Raw genomic sequence first — 20043 nt, 5'->3', positions numbered from 1 at the left:
CAGTTATTTTTGGTAAATATTCGCTATACTCTTGGACTACAATTTGTATTTTCTTCTTGACTTTTGTATAGTCAGTTCTTATACTCTACATAGATATTTTACCATCTTCCATTGACGGTTTAACTTTAATAATAGATTTCATTGTAACTTCTGTTTTTTGGTATGTTTTCACACTTGATTTACACGATTCATTTATTTCACCAAAGTGTTTCCATCTTTTATGAAACCCCTGCAGAATTTAAATCCGCTGTTTGCAAGAGGAATAGGCAAGCTCTCCAAAGATGACACAAACTTCAAATTGCTAGGGACGACAGATAAAACTCTGTGCTTATGTTCTTGTGTGTTCTCAACAGAATGTGACTGTCTCAAAAATAAGAATGTTTCCCTTCCCTAAAGATAAAATAAAGACTGTGTAAGTGTACCAAAGAGAGTAGGATGATGCTTCAGAAAATAACTGTATTGCAGTATCCATTTTACCCTGTATGTTTTAAATGCAGATGAATACACAGATACAGTAATTTACTGTGAAGACCACAATCTTTTACATGAGCTGTTAAGGATGCTGCATATTGGATTTTTCCCAGCAGCAATCAATAATATTGATGGTTGTTTCTGAGCCTAATATTTTTCATCTCATTACACTACTACCACCTACACATAAAGGCAGCGTACTTACACATTCTGACATTGTACTCATTGTACAATGTGCATATAGGTGTGATCTGGGAACATGGTAACATCGCTAAAAACGGGTTGTAAAAAAGCCAATGTGCCTCAACCTCTGTTTGGAGACTTTGGGCCCTATTTTAATGATCTATGTGTACGGCATGATGCGCAGGTGCGTTTAGGGCGTGTACGAATCCACTTTTGCTAGTTTATCGGCAGAAAAAAGGGTCCGTGCGCCGGGTGCATGGTTCAAAAGGGTTGTACTTAGTGTCTTAATTAATTATAGGTGTGTTTTTGGCGTAACATGCAATAAACCAATCATCTCTCATTCCCTTTAAAAGCCAGGCACGTTTGTACCTTGGCACATTGCTATTATGATGGTGGATTTGCTAAGCAGGAAGGAGAGAAGAAACTGATCTGCTCGTGCATGAAGTGAAAGCGCGCAAGCAGATGATATTATACTACTCACATTGTAATATTTTTATTTTTAATCTTTTGCATGTTTGTGTGCTGATGCGCGTCCCTGTGTGTGTAAAAAGCATAGTGTGCGCGCGCTGTGCATGAGCCTTGGCACATTTTACTAATGCGCTGTTAAAATAACAATGACATGCTGCGTTATTGACTTTAAACCAGGTTTTTGTTGGTCAATGGCGCGATCACTTTCCGCTGCCTCAAGATAGCAATACACCAAGAATGCACCTGAACACACCTCCCTGTAAGACCAGCACACCCATGGACGCACAGACGGGCGCAGGTGCATTTGCTATTTAAACGACGTGGGTGCTGGACGGGATATTGCAACTGCGTCGGGCTTTTACCTGCTCTGCACCGGGTGTGTGCACCTGAAATGTTGGTAATAAAACTGTGCACACAGAACTGTAGGGCAAATTTGAACCAGGAAGTTGTTCAGTAAACACTGATGCATGTTTACATCAGACAGTTTGGATCATTTTACTGTTCATCTTTATTTTCCCTTACAAATAGAATTGGCAACCCTGGAGTTTTTCAGATCTTGTTGCTTGCCCTGTGTAAGGTCTCAAGTTCTGCTTTACCCAATCTACTTTGGCTGAATTAATGACTATAAGGGTGCGTCAGTGGGTGGAAATGGACATATTTGTCTTTTACAATACTGCTGTGACCACACATTCAGAATGAAATTCATTTCCTGGTCATAGATCTGGCTTAGTTAAAAATAATGTCAATCTGTTGTACTGTTGACTCAGTCTAGAATAACTTTTGTTTTACTGTTTGTGTTCCTGCCCCCCTGCTTTGGAGAATCCAGCCCTCATTGCAAAATCTCATAGAAATGCACGATGTGTCGTAGCTGCTTTTGCACATAACACACATTAGCACTAACTCCTCATTTTGAGTTTATGAGAATTTATGACCCCTTAAATGGATGAGCTTTATTGTCAGGAGAGCCACAAGTCAGAGCGACTATGGTTTATGCATTCTGTATCCATCCTCATAATGTTTCTCTTCCAACTATCGTAAGCCAGAATATCTTAAAGCAAATTAACAGAAGCCATGCTTTTTTTTTCACGCTGATCAAATAGGAAACTTTTTGGGGCAAGACCAAAGAAAACCACGCAACAAAAAAACTCAGCCTCCTAAATAACAAACCAAACTGCTTATATCTATCAAAGTATGTTTTGATGGCTTTACGTTTTTGTCTCTTTGAAATGTTAACCCTGTCAAAAGAGAGTGTATACTGTATGGTAGAGCATATTCATTCTGGAGGTAGTTACGGTTGTAATAGAAAAACAAATCATGTCCCTTGTTGTCTTATATACATACTGTACAAAGATAATTGGTGTAGGAGGTTGCCATAGAAACCACTGTAACTCAGGTTAATTCCTGACAAAATAAATGTCTTTGGAATGTGGGGCATGCTTCTCATAAGCAGAGAACTGGGGTTAATTTAGCTGCCCTCAGAAAAGAGTGAGCTGCTAGAAACTGAAGCTAAAACGCAGGAAAGCATTGAGCACTCCTGTTTCTTCACAGGATGAAGAAGTGTTAATTTGTAACTTGTGCGTTGGCCTGTTGTGGGGCTTGAGCAACACACTGAACCCAAAGTTTCTCCCGATGAGCAGGCCAGCTCCACCACCATCGGTGTGTGAATTGTGAAATTGTACTGTGTATATGTTTATACTTATATTGTTTATATTCTTTTTATCCTTCTTATATTTGTATGTGTGACATGCTCCAACAACACCATGACAAATTCCTCGTATGTGCAACGTACTTGGCAATAAAGCCCTTTCTGATTCTGATTCTGTAAGGTAGAAAGGCACTATGTAGCCCAGATGATGTCAGACTTCTATTTCACTATGGGATATGCTATCAGCAAAGTGGCCTTTTGTGCTCCATCTGAAGGATGATTTTAGCATTTCCCCCTGCAAAAGAAAAAATAAACCACACAGACATGCAGGTAACTAAGGTGCTGATCAAAATTGATCTTTCCCTAACCTTAACCTATTAGTTTAAGTTACCTAAGAATGTTTTATTATTCTTATCATTAATAGAGCAAGAGAGAGGTATTTTGGTCTGATGGTGACTATAGAATAATAAATGACTAGGAGTCATCCTCTGGAGTGACTTCATGTCTCTCTTCGGGAGGAGATCTTTCCCTAACCATGATTCAAAAAATGGTATACAATCGTGGACATCCTACCAGGTTTTCCTGAAGCACTTTGTTGTTGACAGCCATTCCTCCTTCATTATAACAGTAGTTTTGTATCACCAGGTCTGTCAGAGGTGTTAACCTACCTAAAAAATTAAATTAAAAAAAAAAATATATATATACATATATATATATATATATATATAAAAATAACTTCCAGTCTAAGGTTTTGTTGCCTTGTGATTAAAAGACTTTCCAGAATTTCCTCTGCCCTGACAACAATAGAATGCTGGAAAAAAACAACTTTTGGACTCACATCCATGACCTGCTGCATTCTGTACCACCATGTACAAATGTACTCTGGTGTTGGGAAATTGTTGTTACTGGGTAGTTGCCTACAAAGGCAGACAGAGCAGAAGGACACAAGATGTGGATGAAAAGCTCTCTGGCTAAATTGAATTCCAGGTTGTGCTTATGTTGACCCCCTCCTTTTAAATCTTGGCTGCTTTTACTATGTACATCTGGACCCATGGGAGCCTCCCTTTGTGTCTGTGGCCAGAGAAAGACAATAGATACTCCGGGTAAAGCACACTACCAAAGGTGTCTATTTACCATGACAAAGCTGACGGCCACGCAATGGTCACTATTGCCACAGGCAAAGCAGCTCGCCAACATATAAATCCTTCAGCTAAACACACAGTTGCATCCACAGTGTGTACAAACACATGTCCATAAACATACACACAAATATAAACCTAAAAAAAAATACAGAAACATACACCCCATTCTGCAACACACCACCCACAGGCGACCACAGATATGCAACACACAGGATGAGAAATTGGAAGCATTTTGGGGAGTTCCAAACACTGTTTCTTTTGTTTCTGTTTGCTCTTCTTCACATGACATATTCAGCAAGTCTTTTGCAAGCAATGCAAAATTGAAGCGATCAAAGTATTCGCTTGTCTCTTGCTGTTAGAAACCTTTTTCATTGTCATTACCTCACCTTTTACTCAATGTACGTATGTTGAAATGGACATCAGTATGCATTTTTTTCCGTTTGTCCTTGGTTAAAACATCAAGTTAATCAAGAGCACAAAATGTTTTTTTTTTCTTTTTTCAGTGTCTTCTGTTTTACCATCCTGTCCTTGGAATCTCAAATTTCCGCTTTTAGCAGTCATGTGGTCTTTGGTGATATAAAGATAAACCAGAATCAAATCAATTCAAAGCGGTCCAAATGCATTGGATCAGTTGGTTCACTTCTTCTTTAATAATTTTTTGTATACCAAAGGTAATACCATGTATTTGTAAATAGCAGTGTACAAGTTGAGTCCTATTAACCATTGCTCTGCAAATGATCTAAGATTGGATTGGTGCAGATCTTTCCCAGTGGATATCCAATTAAACTGAACCGTGGGACTTCAGACAAGCTTGCTTTACAGAGTATTAACAAGAAAAAAAAATCCTAATTGCTCTTACAGGCTTATTCTATGATTGCCTACCAATTCAATGGCCTTCAGATTAGAATACTTTGCGTTTATATAATACTAATTTGTTTTCCCAATTACACCCGAGAGCAGCGTTTGCATCTCGTGTCGACAAAAGCACTTTGGTTAGGGTCAGGGAAAGATTGTAGTTTTGGTTCAATTTGAATACAGTAAACACATCCCGGTCTCATGCTTTAAGTCCCGGTCAACTTTATCAATATTTAACCAAGACCATGATCTTTGCCTTAACCAAGTGCTGTGGGTGACTAGACATGACCTAAAAAAGTTCTGTCATTCTTAAGTTGCTATAAGGTGATATCATCAGAAGAGAAATTAAATACATATGTCAAAATTCTTTGCTTGGAGCATGCAAAGCTTAGCTTTTAAGTGTGAAATATCCATCAGTTCTTGGGTTCTTCTAATGCCACTTCTTCTGAAGGGCATTAAAATACGTACAAGACATGTTGACCAGTGTTGAATGTACATGTACTGTGTATTCATATATACATTTGTATACTTTTACAATGATCCTACATGACTTCTCAGGCCAGGAGGATAGCAGTTGTCTCACAGTGAATGCAGTTGATGGTGGTTTTTAGGCCAGCTGGAGTAGAAGACAAACTGTTTACCCCTGTAGAAATTCTCTGAGCTGAAAAACAACGTTAACAAACCAGGAAGAAGGAATACTTTCAGGCCATGGAAGCGCTCTGGATTACCGTCGAAAAAGCTATTAAAAAGTCATGGAATCCTACATTCTTGTACTTCATCCTTCAAACGAAAGTTTAAACATATGAGAATATGTTTTCCTTTCACTACCATGTGCTACCTTTAGGAATCTCTGCTCTGGTATGTTGCTGAAAATGCTAGAGAATATGTAATAGTAATAGTTGAATGAATTTCGAAAGTCTAGCTATCCCCTGAAGGCATGCTGCATACTAACTTACATTTATCGGAATCTTCCCGTGAGGATGAGCAGCCAGATAGTGTGTTGCTTGCTGCTTTGTTGATAACAGTGGTCAGGGGAGACAGGCAGGGTTGGCACTGGCTGCAAACAGAAGACAGACGAGATGAGGCAGGCAGCAGAACAGTTGGCTTCAGGGGCAAAGAATGTCACTCCTATTTAAAATGTTCCTTCAGGGCTTTACTTGCTGCATCCAAAGATGTAGGCTGTGGACTGTGTCTAGGCTTGTTGGCATTTTAATTTTTACAACAAAATTGGTGTCCAAGGCTCTCTGGTATGCCACCTCTGCAATGGTATAAGGTTTTTAATACATGGTATTTATGGAAATTTGACAAAAACATAATAATGAATACTCAGCAGCAGCAGAACATGGTTGAAAAAAATCCATATGAGAAGCCATCCCTAAATATAAGTCAGAACCACCATATGTACTTTTTCACTTGGGAACTCGTGTTGGCCTAGTTCTGGCAGCTTGTGCTCATTTTTCAAGGGCAAGGTGTTCTTTTTTTTTTTTTTTTTCTGCGCTACAGTCACCAATTCTCTTCCTTCTCTCTGTCTTTTCCTATGTTACTCTTACCCTCTGTTCTCCTTTCTTGGTACTGGCTCTGTCTTCCTTACCCGCTGCCTTATGTGCATACATTATTTAACAATCCGAGGAGTGAAAATGCTATAATAGAGTGTCTCAGCATCCAGCTGGACCACAGAGACATGTTATTTTTACCAATCTCTTTCGCCCCATTCAGAAGGTTAAATAATGTATCTGTTAGCGGCACATCCACTCTGTTTGATGCAGGGGGATGCAGATGGGAATCATCAGTATGCCAAGTGTGTCATTAGGATGACACCACACACTGACAGATTGCGGATTTCGGACGAATTTCACCATGGGATACTTGCAGCGCAAATGAAATAGGGTATGATAGAGAGGAGGTGAAGGAATCTGATTTAAATTGCTGTCTACTAATCCCCCTCACTGTTTGTTTTGACTCCAACTCACACTGTTGAGCTTGTGTTCCTCATCTAGTGTGTTTTTATTGAATTCTTCGGAAATAAGAGTTCAGGTGTTGCCACTCACTCAGGTTTTTTTTAAACTTTTAATCAGATTTGTTCTTTGGCATCCATAATGAGCAATGCCATGCTTCTCTGCTTCACCTCACTTTATCTTTGATATTCCTATCACCACCCACTGTTAGACTGTCTCACAGTGACTTTATCTCTGCCCCTTTCAGCAAATTAGCAAAACATTTCTCCTAGATCCCCTGCTCCGAAACAGCTGCATTGTGCTGCATTCACATAGCGTCAATAGAAAACACACACTTGTATTGCCAATAGAGAGTGAATCAAGGCCTGGGTTCAACACTACACTAAAGCTAATCCTTTGGTTGTCTCTACTGATTGATATTCATGTTTTCACTTGAGTCATTGTGTTCACTGTAACGTACAGTCCGAAGGGCAGGTGTCAGGGTCTTTTATATGACATGATAGTGGAGCATGTCCCCAGTCACCTGTTTGTCTTGTGACATATGACTGTGTCGACATATTTAGCATGGCAGCCTGTTGTCGCTGTTGTTGTGCTCCTCATATGGCTCCCTCGATGCAACCCTTCTTGATGGCATGCAGCTTGACAGTGTTGAGCCATTGCTGCAGGACCATCCATTCATCACAATGTTTGCTGGAATAGTGAGAACTGGGCCACGTTCAGTCCTGACAAAACTTAGCAACACGTTTTTTTTTTTTTTTTAAACCGAAACAAGGGTGCGTTGAACACCCTGTTTGTTGCACAAGTGCTCTGCCTTTTTATTGCCACGAGTTTACAGACACGTCTCTGCTGATTGGCTATTACCTGTGACACAGCCAATAAACGAGAGACACACCTACCAAACGACAGAAAACATATCTCAAAGCCGTTTCACACTATTCCAAGGAAGAAGGACATTGAACATCTATCCCTCCCTACATTGTTTCTTTGGAACTGACATCAGTTCTTCTGTTATGTATGCAATGAGCACACTAAGTAGATATTCCAATTTGTATTAATTATGCTTATTATTCTTCCATTGTCACTAATAGTTAAAATCAGCAGCAGGTGTTAAACATTCACTGCCACTGCTGTGGCCTTCTGGCTGTAGAATGGAGCCATTAATACTAATTAACTTAGATGAGCAAATACTGTAACTCGTTTTAGATGTGTCACTTCCTTTTTTTAGTGAAGGATCACAATTTCAGAAAGAGGGTTGAGGCAGTTGGTTCTTTTTTTTAGTTTTTCATAAAATGTCCTCTGACCTAGCTCACCTAGCTGACATCTTTAAACCCAACATGCTGTTGGGCACATTAAAGAACCTGCAAGAACTGTATAACCATATACAAAAATAACTTTTGGAACCCATTCTTTTTAATATGCATTGGTAGCAACTGAGTAGCGTTGTTGTGTCAAGGTTCCAATTAGTGTGCTATTAGTCTCGCATTGCCAGACCTTCCTCCACAGTGCCGCAGAGGAAGGTCTGGCTAGTCCACACAGCATTCTGGGATGGGAGAAAAATGTGCTCTGGTTTATTGGCATTTCTTTAAACCAATCACAATCGTCTTGGGTGGTGCTATGCGCCGAGTGGAGTGCTGCTGCAAAATAGCCTTGGGAAGGAACTTGTTTTGGTGGAACGTGTACGTTCAAAAGTTGTTTTAGTCGTGCAACAGAAAACTCAGATTGGACAGATAGTGTAGCCAGCTGTCTGGATCTATCCTGGAAAGATCTGGGGAGCAGTTAACCATAGTCCTCATAAATCGACCAGAGTTTGAGATTACAACACAAAGAAAGCGGAAGGTAACGGACATCCCGCTGAAAAGAGTGACATCTGGCGAAATTTCCGGCAGAACGAGAGCAATCCCGTAAGTGGAACGTCGTGGATATAGACTGTGTGGACATTGGGCACAGTTTAGTAACTTGTTCAGAGGCACATGGATGATATGTTATGACAATAATGGAAATAATGCTGGATTTGAAAAAGAAGATTACAGAGACTAGATCAGTAGATTAACTCCAACATGATCATGGTTTTTATCAAGTGGCCACCACCTTTCTCTAATTATATTAGAGAACATACTGAAAAGTGCTACCATCATCAAAATGAAAAGGGCAAAAATAATCCACTATATTCCTGTCTGCATTAGAATACAAGCAAGTCTCAGGAAACTGCATTTCAAGCAAAGGCGAGAGCTATCAACTATTTAATCGATGGCTCTCTGGCCTTTGTTGATGATGACAAGTGTCAGATCAGGTGTCCTTTTGAGGAAGATTTATTCCAGAAAGAATTGCACAGAGAAATCCAATTAAAATGGAATCTGTCAGGAGCAAAATCTCTTTAGATTGAATATGGGGATTCAGACCGACTCCCTCTCCCTCCATATGTCAGCCTTGCCAGATAACTTGCAGATCCCACATTTTCCTCACCAGACACCAAGACAAACCATCTATTCTGTGTGTCCTCCCTTCCAACCTGTTATGTATAATGCCCATCAGCCAGCCACTGAAGCTCAAACACCACATTCTACAGCCACTTGTAGGAGTTATCCATTTCCAATGTTAATAATCATGTGTAAACCAGACAGCGTTATTGGGTGAGAGTGAGGGTGGAATGACTTCAGGGTGGGGGGGATATGGGAGGAAATATGCACCTAATGCGCTTTAAGCACTGTCATAAATTAGTTAGCATATATTTCTGGTGAATACATCTTCCAACATCTCTTCTTGTGTCCTCAGTGAGAGCAGAGTTTATTTTAAGGCAGAGGCATTCTGGGAGAATCTCTTTGGATAATAATGATGGTAATAGAGTGCTGCAGCCACACCCAGTTGCATGGCTAATGAAGTTGGCATGGCACTAGTGCTCTTCATACAGTTCCATTCAGTTCAGTTTTCAATGTCAGAACAAGCTTAAGTTCATCATACTACTGTATTCAGCAGGCTAATTCAAAACCTTTGAACTGCTTCACTGAGGGATACACTTATCAAAGCAGTGATTCCAATTATTGTGGAAGGTCAATTTGAACACTATAGTGAGGCTGTGTGCTACTTCATTCCAAAATATTTGAAAGGATACTTTGTAATTTCTCTGCAATACCGATGGATGACTGAAATACACTGCGCTCACCAAACTCGGCTCTATTTGTTATAAATGTTACATGCTGTACTTTCAAGGACTGATCAAAAAACCTTTGACATTTCACTGCATGGCTGTCATTTGGTGCTTTCAGCTGTGAGAAAATCTAATTTTAAAAAATTTAATCTCACACATCTCTTACACATTGTACTTGGATTCAGCTTTTTCGGGCATGTGCATAAATGAATGCAAAGATGATAGAGGCTGTTTACAGATTTGCAAAACTGTTTGCATTTTGTGTGAAAGCAATGAGAGATTATACAGTGTTGCAGCAACGTGTGACTTAATGATGTGGGGTGTTTGTCATAGTTTGGAAAAATTGTTATTTCATTTTTATCTATCTTTTCAATAAACTGTCTGTACACTTACAAAGTTCTCAATGTTTCAGTTGACATTTAGGGACCCTCATTATGCTACAGTTGAAGTTTGGTGATATTTTGAGCCTTTTTAGTGGTATAAATAGCGATTTGTTTTTATGTTCCCTGTGCCCCGAATACTAGCGTTGTAAGCTAATCGGCGGTCCGCGCTAGCGTCTTGCAAGCTAAAACTCATTCGATTAGCATGAAAACATGTCCCAGAGAGCGACAGAGTGGGTATACATCTGTTAATAACCTCTAGGTTCGTTTTGTGCCGGAATTGTCCTTTAATACCTTATTCCTAACTTGTTCCTGTATCTATATGCAGCAGCAGACACTCACTACTGTCTCACAAGGGGGTCTGTGGCTGTTGTCTTTATTGAGATTACAAAATGCTCTGTGGGAGCTCAGCCTTGAGTTGAGAGCTGGATTAAGGTCCCCCTGTTGCAGCTGAAGGATATCCAAGTTGCAGCTGTGCGTAAGTGATAGACAGTGTCTCAGTTGTAAGAACAAGTCATTTTCAGGTGTGATAGAAAGCAAAGGGGTTCAGGAAAAGTTACAAGAAGGTTCCATAGCCGGCTCTCAGATACAGTATACCCTGGTGATGTGTGTAAACGCTTAAAGATGAATGTCCTTTTGTTTGTGGAAGAGCTGTCAGATGAAGCTTCCATCACTGCAAGCAGAGCTTGGACAAATGAAAAAGGCTCAAGAGGAATGCATTACCAAGCCGTTGTCAATTATGTGAAAGAGTTTAATTCTATCTCAAGAGCCAGTGTAGAAACCCCATGAACTCTAAATCCAGAACCACATCCCGGCGGTTATGGTTTCTGTTTCTTAATATCTACACTGGCTCCTTATTGTATCACCCACTGGTATGTGAATGAGTGTTTCTTTGGTATGTGTTTACATCTGTGTGGGGATGATACTGAAAGTGCTTCCCGAGAGAAGGAAGTGCATCTGGTCCTGTGAGGGATGGTGTGAGGAATATGCTCAGAACTGGCCGAAAAGCGATTGCAAAAGATTCAATTGGATTTAAGGTTAGCCTCTGTTCGTGGATCCTGCCATATCCAATCCTCACTGCAGGCTCAGTCTGATTGAGTGGGCTACATACTGTAGGCTGAGGGTGGCTGTGCCTTGGACACAAGCCACATCTTACCCCACACACACACACACACACACACACACACACACACACCCCACCACCACCACAGGTTAAACTACTACATGCACAAACATACAGGACACCCCAGTCTGCTTTAAAATTGTTGTTTAGCATATTTAAACACCCATATATCACTGTCAGATTAATTGCAATACCTCTGTATAATTACCCGTAACAAATGAGCACATGGCTCAGACTATTTCCCACACCAGGGGTATTGCTATTGCTAGTCTTTTTCTAAATTAAGATCACTTCCTATGAACCACGTTGCTTCGTGTTGCAAAGAAAACATTACTACTTGCTTTCCTCCTCCTGTTGGGTCTAGCTCTGGGCGTGTTTGTTTTTAAGATTAAGGAGAGGGTTAACATCTGAAATGGCCTACCTAATTAGGAAATAGGAACTGTTTCTACAAAACAACAGCATGTTTCTTCTGTTTTGTGTCGTACATGATGGGAATGATGAATATTTTTTTTATTTTATTTATTTTGTTTTGTTTTTCCCTCACCAGCCAGTAGCAACTAGCGAGTGATGTATCTGTCCCGCTGTCGTCATTTCCAGTTTGACACAGAAGCTGCGGCTGCTAGCCGTTGACTTAATTTTTGTCATTACGATCGAAAAAGTATGTAGATTTAAGAGTTTATCTAAGTCAACTTTCAACAAGCTGTAAACCTTAGCATGAAGATGATGTTCCCATCTTTAGTCCTGTCTACAAAACTCTGATTGTTTCCCCAACCGGGGAAACAGTAGTCAATGAGCACAATGCCATATCTATTAGAACGGCTGAACAAATCATAGATGAATTCTTGAACCAAACTGGGTCATTAAGTAAGATACTATAATGTGTGGGGTTTATAGGACAAGAAAAACAAGCATATGCAGATATAAACTTTACAAGTTTTTTGGTTTTCTTCTCTGAGACCCTCTGTCCCTGTGTTTCTCCCCATCACGCCACACACCACCATTAATACTGACCTAGTCATCATCCAACACAAATGTCTCTTGCCCTACATGGCCCAGCAAAGCTAGCAAATTATAAAGGAAATTATAGACCCAAAAAAGCAGACCCTAATAGCAGGAGGCCATCCACTTCATGAATGTGTCAGACTGATAATGGTAAAATCTCACAGAGGTCAGGTCAGCGCCCCCTCGCCGAAAAACAAAAGATGAACCTGATTAATTCCACCCCTCCTTCCACCTTTCATGATCTGTGCCATATGCTGTCTTTCACTTTCAGTGTGACACACTTCATATTGCCATTGTCATGAGGTTTTTTACAGGTCACTACCTTTGTGTTTACCAGGCTTCATTTGGTTCAGCTGATTTTCTTACATGAAAGATTCTCTTTGAAACTGATATCTTAGATTCTCCAAAGTGTGCTTATGACAGATCCATCATAATGTCATATCTCCCATATCTGGTTTTAAGATTGCTATGAGAAATTGAATCCAGATGTATACATTATCTGTCCACTTCTTGCGCAAACGTAGTGTAAAGTTTGACATGGATCTGCATATTAGTATTATGGAAGAGTAGACGGCGATCGACCCTCGAGCCAAGGGGCTCTCGGAGGTGCCTGAAGCTCTGACTGACTCCATTTCAGCAGGTTTATCTAAACCACTCACTGCCAAAAATGCTTCTCGGGTCATTTGGCCACTGTCAACAATTCAGATGAGGCTGCTGGCTCATGAAGGACAACACAACGGCAGGTCCTCAGACACTCAGTGTACTAAAGCTTTGTGTGAGCCGGTGTTAAATGAAATCAGTGTTGGATCATTATTTATCTCACATGCATATATGGAGGACACTTGGGTTATCATAGAGATTGTTACGCTATTACAGCTCGCTAAAGAATATTTTTTATATTAAAGGATTAAATGACGAACTGCAATGTGAAAAGTGTTACTCATAGTAAGCTCATTGAGACACCTGGTTCTGCAGTTCCCCTCGGGAGCGCTAAGCCCCCTTTTAGTTTGTTGTTTTCCTTGAACAAAGCTCAAAGGAGAGTAAATATTGGAGTAGTGTCTTGCTTTGCCAGACACTCCTCCAAAGCGCGCTGAAGGAGGGTCTGGCTACTCCACATAGCATTCGGGATGGGAGGAAAACGTGCTCTAGTCGTGCAACAGAAAACTCAGATTGGACAGATAGTCTAGCTAGCTAGATCTGAGGAGCAGTCAACAATAGTCCTCATAAATCCACCGAATTTAAAGTCCAACACAGAAGCGGAAGGAAACGGAAAATACATGCATCCGGCGGAATTTCCTGCAGCACCGGAGCAATTCTGGAAGTGGAACGCAAAGGATATAGACTAATATCGGAGTTACACTTGTCACACCATACTACACCTCTGTTTGATTTCCTTTTGTGGAGTTTGTCTGCCCCCACAGTCAAGAAATCGATCTGACCCTGTTTATGAGTATGACCTAAACAATGAATGGCAATGACTGCAAATGAATATGAGATTATTCTGTAAATTGCAACATGACAACATAGTGGTAAATAAAAGGTGGGTAACCCTAAGCTTATAAACTGCATGACAAGCCCATTCTGGTTACTTACCTGTGTATTATTTATAACAGGGCTGGCATTTATAAATCTGGTATCCAAGGCAAAACATAACCTTGTGTAAAGGGGCATAACCTTGGAGCCCTAAGCAATGAAAACAAACTACAGAACAGCAGATAAAGCAGAGGGTTCACATACTATTTCCTTTTAAGTTTCCTATGCACTGTATTGGGTTGGATTTATTCAAAGTCCCTTCAGTGATGCAAACAGCAAATCAACTGTAAGTTAAGTGAGGTCATGGTTCTATAAAAGCTAATTATAATGTGATCAGAAAGGATGAAATCTTACTGATGGTGTTAACTCTGAAGCGTAGAAATATTCTTGTAAAGTAAAAATCTGTAAAAGGAACAAGACCTTGATATGGTTTAGATGATTGAAACTGGCTGCCGCTGTGCGTGGTAGTTTCTTTACCATTAGTATGCTAGGGAGTATTCTGTAGCTCTGCAGTGATTATCAGCTTGGTGAGATGCAGGGCCACCTCCGGGTCAAACAAAGAAAGAGGATGGGGCCAGCGGTTTAGCCCTTTTGGCCTCATTAGTTAATTAGGGTGCAGACTGCCAATTTCACTCCCAATGGCCTTTGAGCATGCAGAGAGAATACATGAAAGACACTGGACGTATGTGAGTACCAAAACAAAACTTGGATGGAAATTGAGACTGACTCTCAGCCACTGCCTGTCTAGATATGTTTCCATTTTACTGTCAAGTGAATTTTACATAAAAACTTGAGTTTGCTTCTTGGATGTCAAACTCAAACACTACCTTTTTCTTGCAGAAAGTCCTTTAATAATGTTAGTTTTTGGGCCTTTAAAAAAAATCTTTAGTTTTTAATGTTGGTCACGTTTAATTGCTAGTGTCTATAAAACAGAAGTGGGCAACTCTCCCATGTACTGTACATGGAAGCTACAGCAGGTTGGACATTTCTAGAGGTTGCTGTGGATATGTTCTGAATGTGGTTTTATAATTTGGTCCAGATACACTTTTGAACTGCTGTGTAATGAGATTGAACCATTCTTTGGTCCAATCAGGCCATGCATACATAATTATAATATAATACAGAGAGAGCCTAAAATATGCTCAGACTTACATTTGCTCGTGGAGTCCTCCTCTTCCACATAGGATTTAACGTGTGTACCTGCATGCAAGGGATCCACAGGAAATGATGCATACATGTCATGATCCAGAAGACAAAAGCCAGAGCATACCACTTATTTCCCCTGCTGCAGCGCATAACATTCGATCATGACTGGAATGGCTGTGCAGTTCACCGGTTACTTTTCTTCTGTAGCATTTCAGACAGAGTAGCTGATCGATGCCCCCAGTGTTTCAGAAAAAGCTGCATTCAAATAATGACTAGTAGTCTCTGGCTGTTGCAAATATAAACAGCCATGGGGTTAGAATTTTCACGGGCACGATAGCCAACAGAAAGAAAAGATACAATTACACTGCTGGTATCCATTAACACTTGTAATGTTGCTTTAACCCTTTAAACAGTTTTCAAGGACCCATTTAACAAATGATAACATCAAGTGTTTCATACATCAACAGCACTTTGCTATCCTGAAGCATCAGCTTTATAGTTTCATGGTACTTTGGCTCTGTTTAGGTGATTTCTATCCAGTTTGTTCTTCAGAAACAGCTGCTTCAAAAGTGTGTGCCTCATCATGTTGTTCCTGGTACAAACATTTCTCAGGATTCAGGGTTCCCTTTTTTTTTTGGTAAATGTCTGTGCTCTAGCACTTTGGTTGAACTTGGGGCAAGTGCATTAAGCATGCAACCATGTCTATCTTAAAGTGATTAGCTCTACCTGATGCAGAAAAGAAAGTGCTTAAAGTGGAAGGGACAAAAAGGCACTCCACTTTACACTTAATTTTTCATGTTTGAAAGTAGCATTTGTTTAGTACAGTAGTTCCAGGGTACAAGCGGCCGAAATGGGTTTCCTCAGGAGGGTGGCTGGCGTCTCCCTTAGAGATAGGGTGAGAAGCTCAGTCATCCGTGAGGAGCTCGGAGTAGAGCCGCTGCTCCTTCGCGTCGAAAGGAGCCAGTTGAGGTGGTTCGGGCATCTGGTAAGGATGCCCCCTGGGCGCCTCCCTAGGGAGGTGTTCCAGGCACGTCCAGCTGGGAGGAGGCCTCGGGGAAGACCCAGGACTAGGTGGAGGGATTATATCTCCAACCTGGCCTGGGAACGCCTCGGGATCTCCCAGTCGGAGCTGGTTAATGTGGCTCGGGAAAGGGAAGTTTGGGGTCCCCTGCTGGAGCTGCTACCCCCGCGACCCGTTACCAGATAAGCGGAAGAAGATGGATGGATGGATGGATGGATGGATTTGTTTAGTTTTTTTGTAGTTTGAAAGAAGACATAGAGAGTTGCCAGCAGCGACCACAGCAGAGTTTAGTTTTATCCGTGGAATAGCTAAGCTGAGTTATTTCAGCAAATGTTGGAGTCAGCACAGACCAGAATAGCCATGGCTGGTTCCCACTCATGCAAACTGACTTCTTGCATGTACATATCTTTGGATATATGGTATAAAGTTGGAGGTAAATAACAGTAATGAGGAAGTGGATACAAAACTAACACATGCATGCCTTACAGTGCCTTAATTTAAAGGAAGGACATTTGTTGTCACTTTATTATAAAGCTAATTTGATCATTGTTTTGGTTGAGAAAATCTATTGTAATTTCTGTCCTCTGTTCATCTAAAACATATTACATTTCCTTTCTCCAAATTATAGCTTGGCCTCAGTTGTATTGCTGTTAATTATAATGTAGCAGGGGATTTGACCTTGTGACAGACAGACCCTGCAGGATGTTAATTGATAGGAGCTGAGCCATATTCAGGTCAGACCTGGTTAAATTGACTTGGAAATACTTGTTTATGATCTGCTTTAGCTGAGAAGTGCAATGGGTCAGGTTTGTGAAAGAGACAATAACTGAAAGCCGTGAAGTGCCGACTTTTTAACAGTGTCAGTTTGCATATCGCTGAATTTTCCCAATAGGGCAATGACCAACAGTCTAGTATATCAATCAATCAATCACTTTTTATTTGTCACATGAAATCGTACGAGGTACAATTCCAGTGAAATGTAATCCCATCAGCTCCTTCAACTTGTGCATGATTCATCAAGAAGCAGAATGTGCAAAAGCAGAGGATGTCTTGCTTGGTCCAGAGCAAAATACTTGACAAAAAGGAGCCAGATTATAATGAAATTTGTATTGTATTCCCAGAGGATGATTCCTAATTTCTTTGACCCCTCCTCTGCTAGCACCAACATCAGAGCAACATTTCATTTCAACCAAAATTTTGCTCCATTAGATAAGACAATAAAGGCAGGATTTCCATGAAATTTGACAAGTTTTTTTCATGGTCCTGAGAGGAGGAACCCTAATAAAACTGGTGAACCTCTGCTCTTTCTTTTCTAGCAACATGCCGACATGTTTACTCATACACTATAGATATCAAATTTGACCCTATGTAATTTACAAAGAACATTCATGCTCATCAGAGTATGAACTATTTTCGTTTGTTCTCTAAAGGTTGGATGGGCTTGTTGGCGGTCTGCACCCGGAGCAAAACGGTCCCACATGGCATCTCATTTGGAAACTTTATCTTACGAAAATATTTCACCGAAATGTGTTTTTTAAAACATTTCATGCAAGAAATAAGCTATGCAGATGCTGAATATGCACAGCTTCCCTGATCTGCAAAAGGTAGCCTGGACCCTTTATGCAAATGAAGAAAAGCCAACTCAACGCCCTGTCCCTCGAAACTCGCCGCAGCGCAACCAAAATAGACCCTGTGGAAGCATACATGGAAATGACGCTCCCTGTGGACACGTGGCGTTCCAGACAAAATGTCAACGTACACACAATATCTTTTAATGTACTGGGCAGAGTGCCATGGATTTTTCTGAGCATTGTCTTGCAACTCAGCTGCTGCTGGCAGAGCTTTAGATCTTTGCCTTGTGTTTTATAGTCTTTAGTCATTCTGCCCTTTACACTGTCTGGTTTTACATGCAATATTTTCACAGCCAGATTTCATGCTTAAGCTGTTTTTCTTCTCTTCTGCTGCCCCTTTTAGGCTTTTTGCCTTTTGTGTAGCATTCTATACAGGTTTAGTAATTAGGTGATCTCAGAATGAGGAGGCTCAAATTAGTTGGGGACAAAAAGAGACAGTTCACTGTTTGGCCTTTGTTAAATATCCAAATATTAATAATGACAGAAGAGGAGCAGCTATTGGACATGTGTCACGGAGATGTGTATTTGGAGGCAATGAAGTGAGACAGCACATTTTTGAAATAGCCCATGCCACACCATACTGTTAGTCTTAAACTTTTTACACTGTAAGTTGGTGAGAGAAAGACACTTAAAACTGTTGCAGCACACATTTGTGTTCTTCCAGATTCACTCCTCTCCACTTGTAATGCATTTGGATGACAACTGAAGTGGTGGCAGGTTAGGGGAATGAAGGCAACAACTGTAATCCTGACAAAGCTGTGGTGGTGAATGACTGAAAGATGCAAAGAGTAGGAGCTTAGTAGCTCACTCGTCCATGTCAATTTGATTAAGGCCTGACACCCACACACAGCACATGGAAACGGCTGCTTAGTGCTTTGTGCAGTGTCTCAAAGCACCCACAGGTTAATGATAAGTGGTGGAGACAGTTTGGAATGTGCTTCTGAAAGGCTAATTTATCTGGCTTTGAAGCACAAATTGGAAACAATTCTCAAAGTTAGTTTTGTTCAGAGGCTAACTGCTATTAAGTATATTTACTGCTCACCTGCATATCATTTCCCTTTAAAATGCAGAAGAGTGTAAATTACTACAGGTTATACTAATGTTAGTTCTGTACTGTTACTACAGTAACACAAATGTTACTACTTTTACTAGTGCATTTGTGACATACACTTACAGAATGTTACAGGCCTGTATGCTTGAGACCTACAATGATAGGGTTTGTTGGCTCTTTTATGCTATGGTGGTCTCTTAGAAGGGTTTCATCCTGATGGGAGTGGTTTCCTCATCCAAGGGGCATGAGGGCTCACCAGATGTTTTGATGAGTATGGAAATTATTTGAGACCTATGGGAGATTTTGGAGCTACATGTTAGGCAGCACTCTACACCACCATCATCAAAATACCAAATGAGGACACTATATATCTTTTGGTAGAATGGTGTTCACTCTTCTAGTAGAGTTTCACAGACTTGGATGATCTCTGACAAGTAGCATTGAAGCTGTGTATGGATGTGTGTGATGGAACAACACCTTACTGAAGCATAATATACATTAAAGTGCTGCAGGAAAGATCACACAGGTTTTATTTAAAAAGAAGAGCCTTTTCAGAAAACAAATAATATAGAAGAAGAGGCTATACCCATCTGGAGCTATTGAATTGCTAGGAGCAGTCTGATGTGTTTCTGTGGATTGACTGACAGGTCAGAGAAAGGGTTTAGAAAGAAGCTGCAGAGTGTATAGGGAGCCAGTACCAAGAAGACATGATGGTATTGATGTGTTGGTGTCTATACGGTGCTGTAAAGATTAAACTAGAGGTTTTGGAAATGCCTGCCAGAAATCCTTTTGATGTTTGTGGAGAAGCTTCTTCAAGTCTGCAAGGGTTAGAGCGGGGTGTGGGACCGTGAAGTCTATTGAGACATTCTACTGTATGTGGTATGAGGCAATACAAGTGGACTTGATTGACATACTGTAGCTTTGAGATGGTAGAAGAAGGCTATGCAGAGGAGCTTGATGTATTCAGGTGAGGTCATGTCTGACACTTGATTGGGGAAAGACACTGTTCCATGTAGTTTTTGAACATTTTCAGCTGCAGAGTTCCCAATAGACATTGTGTCAAGATAATTGATGTATTAGAAGTGTTTTCTTTTCTATGAGATGATGCAGTATTTGTGTAGGTCAACAGCACTGTAGTGGTTAAAGGTTTGAAAGATTGGTTGCTAGTTTTGGGGCCATTTGACACTTACCTCGTTTGGTCCAGACTTTCAGACTTTTCAGTTTTTTTACAACCAAAACGACAGATGTGAGACCTCCCCCAGACCACAGTCCAGACCAAACAGCCAAACCTT

General features: G+C 40.6%; 1 protein-coding gene and 1 long non-coding RNA gene across 28 annotated transcripts in view; one reads left to right on the top strand and one right to left on the bottom strand.

The window, feature by feature from the left end:
• The window catches only part of LOC116056124, a 7754-nt gene extending 7570 nt beyond the window's left edge, over positions 1 to 184 (bottom strand). Inside the window, exon 1 of the long non-coding RNA XR_004106497.1 lies at positions 173 to 184. This is a non-coding gene — a long non-coding RNA (uncharacterized LOC116056124). The remainder of the gene's footprint in view (positions 1 to 172) is intronic.
• ncam1a (neural cell adhesion molecule 1a) overlaps positions 1 to 20043 on the top strand; it is a 272622-nt gene that overhangs the window by 156922 nt on the left and 95657 nt on the right. The gene's annotated exons all lie outside the window — the stretch shown is intronic.

Source organism: Sander lucioperca, chromosome 13 (genome assembly GCF_008315115.2).
Source record: "Sander lucioperca isolate FBNREF2018 chromosome 13, SLUC_FBN_1.2, whole genome shotgun sequence".
Lineage (NCBI taxonomy): Eukaryota > Metazoa > Chordata > Actinopteri > Perciformes > Percidae > Sander > Sander lucioperca.
Note: the sequence above shows the minus strand (reverse complement) of the source record. Positions and strands in the feature narration are given on the sequence as shown.